Source organism: Sphaeramia orbicularis, chromosome 11 (genome assembly GCF_902148855.1).
Source record: "Sphaeramia orbicularis chromosome 11, fSphaOr1.1, whole genome shotgun sequence".
In the NCBI taxonomy this organism is placed as follows: Eukaryota; Metazoa; Chordata; class Actinopteri; order Kurtiformes; family Apogonidae; genus Sphaeramia; species Sphaeramia orbicularis.
In genome coordinates this window covers 38,022,779-38,030,384 of record NC_043967.1, presented here as the reverse complement: position 1 = coordinate 38,030,384, position 7,606 = coordinate 38,022,779, and positions in this window count along the sequence as shown.

The following is a 7,606-nucleotide window of genomic DNA, read 5'->3' as shown; positions in this document are numbered from 1 at the left end:
TCTGAATGATTTAGAAATGGTAATGGAATTGCAAGAGGTTCAAACATTTCTTTGTTGCGGAAAAAATTATTAAACCACCCCTTGTTTTCTTCAATTTCTTGTTCATTTTCATGCCTGGTACAACTAAAGGTACATTTGTTTGGACAAATAATAACAACAAAAATAGCTCATAGTAGTTCAATTTCAGAGCTGATATCTATCCATGTTTTCTTCATAATAACCAAAATCACTTCAGTTCTTCCATCAATATCTATGGCATTGTACTGACAAAAACAGTGCTTTTAGACATTCCATGTTTTCTTTTCTGTCTGTTTTAGTCACATGATACACAGGAGTTAGTACTGGATTGCAAAACCATTGTTTCTGATGACTTTTGATGGTCTAATAATTTTTTCCGCGACTGTAAGGCATGAGAAAGTTGCTTTGTCCTTTTTGTTTATTTACTGATGGACACATGCTTCTGTGAATCTGAATATTTAGAGAAATCCTTACTCTTAAATAAATGAATCAATACTATAAACAAACCAAACTCTTAGAGAATTTAGAGTAGAGGCAAAAAAAACTCCGAATGTCGAGTGGAGTAACAACCCACTTGGATTCACTGGGAAAATCCATTGTGATAAAGTTGAAAACGACCCATTTTACTGAACCTGTAAAACGTTTTCACAGGACAGCAATGCTATAAACACATGATACATGATATTGTTGCAGAATAAACCACAGAAATGTAACAGAAAAGTAGAAGTATGGAAATATTACAGTTTAAAGGTGTATTGAGTTATAGATACAGATACAGAATCAAATCATGAAGCCTTAATATTGTGGTCAGTGAATATTCACACCTCTACATGTAAAACTGTTTATGTTGCCATAATGTTTTAGTGTCAAATTTATCTGACTGCTGGTGTTAATTGGGGAAGAAAAAGAAAAACAGAAAACTAAAAACTCCATGCATTCAGAAGTATTTAAATCATAATCTAATCAAATCATATGGCTGATGAAGATTCACACTTTTAATAGAGAACAGTTGAAATGAGCTCTACTTAAACATCTACAGTAGTTAAATGCAGTATATATGTACATTAAAGCAATGGTAATATAATGGACAAATGTTAAAAAAAAAAAAAAAAAAAAAATCCTTTGAGTATAATATAATTCAAGTGATCTTAGAGGACACAAGATTGTGCATCTACTCCTTACCTCAGTTTTCAGGTTGTAGAAAATCTAAATCATGATGATGCCCAGATTTTATTTATTTATATTGACAGGCACAATGCAGGTCAAGGTTACTTTATTTGTACCCGTAGGTAGATTTGTTTTGCAGTCTAGGTGATTGCTTTGGTATTACAACAATGCATATGTTGAACATGTAAGACAGGTACTTGATCACGCTTACAGACAGGACAAAAAAAAAAAAAGTGCTCAGTGTTCCACCATTCATCGGTATAGCAGCATGGATAAGTAAAAGAATAAAATAAACTAGGGCCCCGAGCCCCTAATAAGATCAAATAAATAAAAACAAGATGCAACTAGCAGCACTCGGAGAGTGCAGACCTCCGCCAAGGCTGATCAGTGGCCCCCCCCGTGGGCCCCCCCACGCCAAGGAGGTTATGTTTTTGCCAGGGTTTGTTTGTTTGTCTGTCTGTCTGTTTGTCTGTCCGTTAGTGTGCAACATAACTCAAAAGTTATGGACAGATTTTGATGAAATTTTCAGGGTTTGGAAATGGGGCCCCCCCGTGGGCCCTCCACCCCCAATCACCACCAAAATTTAATCATTTCTTCCTTATCCCATTTCCAACAAACCCTGAAAATTTCATCAAAATCTGTCCATAACTTTTTGAGTTATGTTGCACACTAACAGACAGACAAACAAACAAACAAACCCTGGCAAAAACATAACCTCCTTGGCGGAGGTAATAAAACACAATAACAACCAGAAAAGATAAGAACAATCCGGGATAAAAACCAGGATAAGAACATAAAATTTAAAAATTTTAAAATTTGAAGTCACAATAATAATAAATTGAGCAAAGAATGTGATGTGATGAATTCACTATAAGCCCGGATAAGTAGAGTTTTCAAAAAATTTGAGGCAAGTGATTGCACTTAAATGATTTGAGTAATGATCGACTAATCAATTGGTTTAAGTAGGTTCATCTTTAATGCTAAAAGTATTGAACTTAAACTATTAAGTAGAAAACACTAAAAGACAAGTTATTTGTACTTTAAATCTGTTGTAAAATCAACCCCACTATCCAACCCTTCAACTCAGCATTTTAGGTTACACTGACTAATTTTCTTAATTGCAGCCAGATTAATTTATCATTGATTTAACAACTTTTTTTAAGATACACAAACTCAAAATCCTTTTCCTGATCAAAATAGTTATGAAATATTCAACTTAACATATTGCAGCATGAAAGGAAATTAGCTCAATGTCATTTGCTAATACAGGAAGTGGTTTTAATTTGACAAGACATTAAGATTTCCATTGTACACTAATAGTCTTCGATGAACAGTAAAGCCATTGTTCTTCCTCTGGCTCTGACTCATGGTGCAGCTCTACAAAAATACAAAAACAAACACAAAAAGGCCAATAAACACTGCCATACACACATTAAATCCAAATTAACACTAACACCACAACCCCGCTGAACCCCTGCACAGAAAAACAACACATTTTCAACAACATACCCAATACCCACAATGCCATGCGAAGATAAAAAGGTGTGGTCATGACTAAAACTTAGTGATTTAAATCCATTCAACTTCAACTTTTTCGTACTTTCAACTATGTCTACAAATTAGTAGAATATACTGAACATTTTATAGTAACATCATAAAACTTAAATCATTTAAGTGCATTGTAATTTAAGCATTTTAGTAAATACAAATTCCGGGCTTACAGTGTATAGACTGTAGAGCTAGTGCTAATTCTCAGCTCCAGTCCCTGGTTTGGCTCTTCCACAACACTGCAGTCCAAGTATAAATATACATTATTTAAAACAATCATACCATACAATTGATAATCCAGTGTTGCTTTATATGACTCACTCACTCACTCACTCACTCACTCACTCAAATACACAATATCTTCAGATGAGAACAGTTGTGTTTTGTCTTTAACCAGGTTTTGGTTTGGCTAATGACAGGTGATTTCAGACAAGTAGGAGGGACGTGATTGACAGCTATAATTACCAATCAGTGTTCAGATCCTGTCAGACTTGCAGGGATGAGCTGCAGAGAGGGGTGTTTTTGCAAATTCTGGCATTTTTTCCATGTGATTTCAACTCCCAAAACTTTAATGCAGCAGCAAAAATATCAGTATTAACTATAACTATTACTTTTTGTACATTACTTAAGAGTCAACATTCCTTTTATTGTTACGGTATACACAGAGCATACACTACAAAATTCTGATGCGCTTTATGGAGACGGTTCTTCTTGAGTAAAAAAAATAAAAAATAAAAAAAGGAAATATACAATGCAAAATATTTAAATGGTTAAAAAAACAGTAAAAACACCCCCATTCAGTCAAGTCACACATTCATACCTAGTTAGGTGCAGAGGACAGTGAGAGGTATGTACAGTAGTTATTGCACATTGTGATTATACATTGCTAATTGGGATTACACTGGGGAATAATTTGAAAAAAAAAAAAATTCTGTTGAGTTAGATTTTTATGCTAGTTAAAACTAAAATTTGCATGCTGATTCCAAAACTGCAGTCATTTTTTTTTCTAGCACGTCAAGTTTTTTCTCCACAGCTTACCCTCCAGATAAGCAAAATTCCACTGATTAGCTGTAGTAAGACTTGCCAGCTGATTATGATTGGACTCATCTACAGCTATGTGGCAACTTGTTTGTGCAGTCACAATTGAGACAGTGCAGTGAGAGGTGTGTGCAGCTAACAATAGGTCAGTACTATCAATATCTGCAAACAGAAAGCTAGCATAGTAGGAATTAAGAGGATTTGTGCTGGCTTTTCTCTTAACCTTGTAACCATGGGCCTACCGTTGTAAGTTCTATTTCGTTTTATGCTGTTTTTTTAGTTTTCAAAGCTTGTAACTATTCCATCTTACTGTTTTATTTACATAGGTATATTTCCTTTGTTCCAGATCATGTCTGCCCCTGCTACTTCTCGTCTTAAATGCCTAAACAACCCTGACTCCTTTTGCTATATTTGTGGTAGTGTCACCATTCCAAATCAGAGGGCAAACATCAGTGCATTTGTCAAACAAGCATATTTTGGATATTTTAAAGTAAAACTCGGCCGGTGTTTGATGGTCCACAAATTCGGCAGCTCTTCAAAGATGAACAGTTCACCGGGACTATGTCAGACCTTGAGAAGAATGCTTAGTTATCATTCAGAGATGTCGTCAAGAACTTTCTTGGAAATACACGTGCAAGTAATTGCACAGAAATTGTTCAGAAACTATTGGAGAGCTACAAAGTGCTTGGTTGCAACATGAGTATTAAAGTACATTTTCTGCATTGCTATCTTGCCAGCTTTCCGGAAAATCTTGGTGCGGTTAGCGACGAGCAAGGTGAACGATTTCACCAAGATTTGAAGGTTATGGAAGAACCTTATCAGGGTAGATGGGATGTACATATGATGGCTGACTATTGTTGGAGCGATAGTCCTCAAGTTGAACACTCCAGAAAGAGCTATAAGCGTAAATTTTTACCTTAACTACTTGCACACAACTAGAAAAGCACTCGGAGAGCACAGACCTCCGCCAAGCGCAAAAATTCCCCACATAATCGGTGATACAAATCCTACATTTATTTTTAAAATAAAATCCGCCTTTGGATCAGATCCGGATCAGCCTTTGAAATGTGATAGAGGACCCCATTGTCAATTCCTGAGTTAAATTTCATGAGTTTTGGTCAATAATTAAGCGAGATATTGGGAAACGAAAATTTTGGCCCCATTTACCACAATGTTAACGACAATTTCAAAGTGATCCAGAATCCAGGATTTCTTCCAGATCTCCCCAAAAGTTAATCATTTCTTCCTTATCCCATTTCCAACAAACCCTGAAAATTTCATCAAAATCTGTCCATAACTTTTTGAGTTATGTTGCACACTAACGGACAGACAAACAGACAGACAGACAAACCCTGGCAAAAACATAACCTCCTTGGCGGAGGTAATTATAATTACAGTAGCCATATCCTTTGTAAAAACATAATAGTGTTACGTAAGCATTGCAGTCATGCCTGTTTCTTTCATATTTCATTGTATGTCAATATTGAATTTTTTTTATAAAACAAGCACATATCTGTTAAGTACAGTATTTTTTTTTTTAAGAAAACAGGGATCCTATAGTTCAAAACTTGATGATTGAGAAAAACTGAGATGAGTTTTGGATTCCGCACCCAAAAATTAGTTAAAAACAGCTGTCAGACCTAACTCAACAAAAGTTGTGTTCCCCAGTGTCATTGCACATTGCTGATTTTTCATTATTGCACATTGTTGATTATCACATACTGGTTATTGTAGAGTTCAGTGTAGTGATTGTTCTGGGGTAGTAAGACTCATTACAGTTGCATTCTTTTACCAAAGGTTTTGAAACCAGAACCTTTACTGGAAAAATTCTCAATATCATAATTGTACTTTTTTGATTAAAAAAAAAAAAAAAAAAAAACAGATCTGAACACTATGTTGGCCACTGCCTATGATAGGGAGCGTTCAACCCTAAATTATAGGTCTAGGTCTAACACTATGGTGTCAAATGCCCCCTTCACTGTCGGGTGATAAGGAGATCTAAGTGCATTTACTGCAGTTGGACCCAAAGGTGGCTTGTGATACACCAGGAGGTGCTGATTTGTGGGGTGGGAGGTGGTTAACAGTCCCATGCTCTTGTCCATTAAAGTGGTTTGAAATGGATCCATGCCTGAGCGTAAGGGATGCATCCCAGAAGCCAGACTGCTACACTACCACCATCACCTCCACACACACACACCACACACACAGATAAGCAGAGATGTGACAGCTCTGCTCGTAAGTGTTTTATACAGTCCAGGCCTACTATTTTCTAACTCTCCCAGTGTCTCTCAGCACCACCGCTGCTGCTGTTTAGAATAAGATCAAGACCCCCTTTTGGAATGGAAGTTGCACTAGATGGGAAATGTCAGAAACGTGGTAAACATTTGCAGTAATCTGTAACAATGATAGCTGGGAGGATCATCTTGAGGGATTATCCTGTTCTTGGCTCTCAAGATATGGCAATTTAGCAGCTTTGCCATGATAATGTACAGAATATGCGTGTTGGGAATTCTTGCTGATGGATTTTGGTCCTTTTTGCCTGTGATGCTCCCCATGACAAACTGCACACACACAGTTCATTCAGTAACCTAAACATTTGCCATTTCGCTTGATAAAGTGCCCATCTGCACCTAAAATCTGCACCCTGCTATGGGCTTTATGTTCCGTACCAGACAGCTAAAAGCACTTTTTTTGGTGATTAACCCTGTCATGCATGAATTATGAGAACCTTATTCAAGTTTTTTTGTTTTTGTTTTTTTTCCTGGGTGTTTTTATTTCTTTAGGCATGAAAACAACTATGTGATTGATTTTTTTTTAAGAACTTATTTTTCATGGAGTTGCAAAAATGTCCACTCAGCTGGACACCATGCCTTTAGTTTTTGAAACAAAGAAACATGGATTTACTGATATACTGCATGAAACTATGAAATAAAAACATAAAGACCCAAACATCCACCAGCGACTAAAACCATTTACTGATCTAAAATGTATAGTACCTTTCAATCCACTAATCTATCAATACATATGAGTAATTGGTGTAAAATTCAATTTTTATCTTTTCGTGGTCATCAGATATGACCCATTTGGATGTTCAGAGGCTCTGTAGTTACCGTGGAAACACTGTCATTTTCTACAACATTGGTTCACCAGTAAAACTCATAGAGTTGGATCAATAACAGCAGTATAGATGCTTGTTTTTGTTGAAAGAGTCATTTTTTCTTCAGTTTTCTTTTTTTGATAATAATCCAAAAGTTTAATCTGAGCTTTTATGAAACATCTATATCAGAGGTGTCAAACTCATTTTCTTTCAGGGGTCATATTCAGCCCAATTTGATCTTAAGCGGGCCAAACCAGTAAAATAATGACTTAATAACCTGTAAATAATGACAAATCCAAGTTTTTCTTTTTGTTTTAGTACAAAAAAAAACCCAAAAAAACAATTAAATTATGAAAATATTTACAGTTTACAAAAAAGATGTGACTAACCTGAAAAAAACGAAATTTCATTAGAAAAATTGTGCAATTTTAACAATATTATACCTCGACTTATATTTATACATGTACATTACACTCAGTATTACATAAACATTTGGTAACAGGCAGAATATTGTTAAATTTTGGAGTTGGAACTGAAATTTGAACAATTTCTACAATATCCATCTGTTATTAACACAACTACAGATCACGGTGGATCCAAAATGCACCAAAACATTAGTAACAGGCAGAATATTGTTCAAATGGCACATTTTGGGTGTTCATCTTTGTTTTTATTTATGTATTTATTTGCATTTATTGTGAAGAATAGTTTTGTAAATGTGAACATTTTCACAGTGTA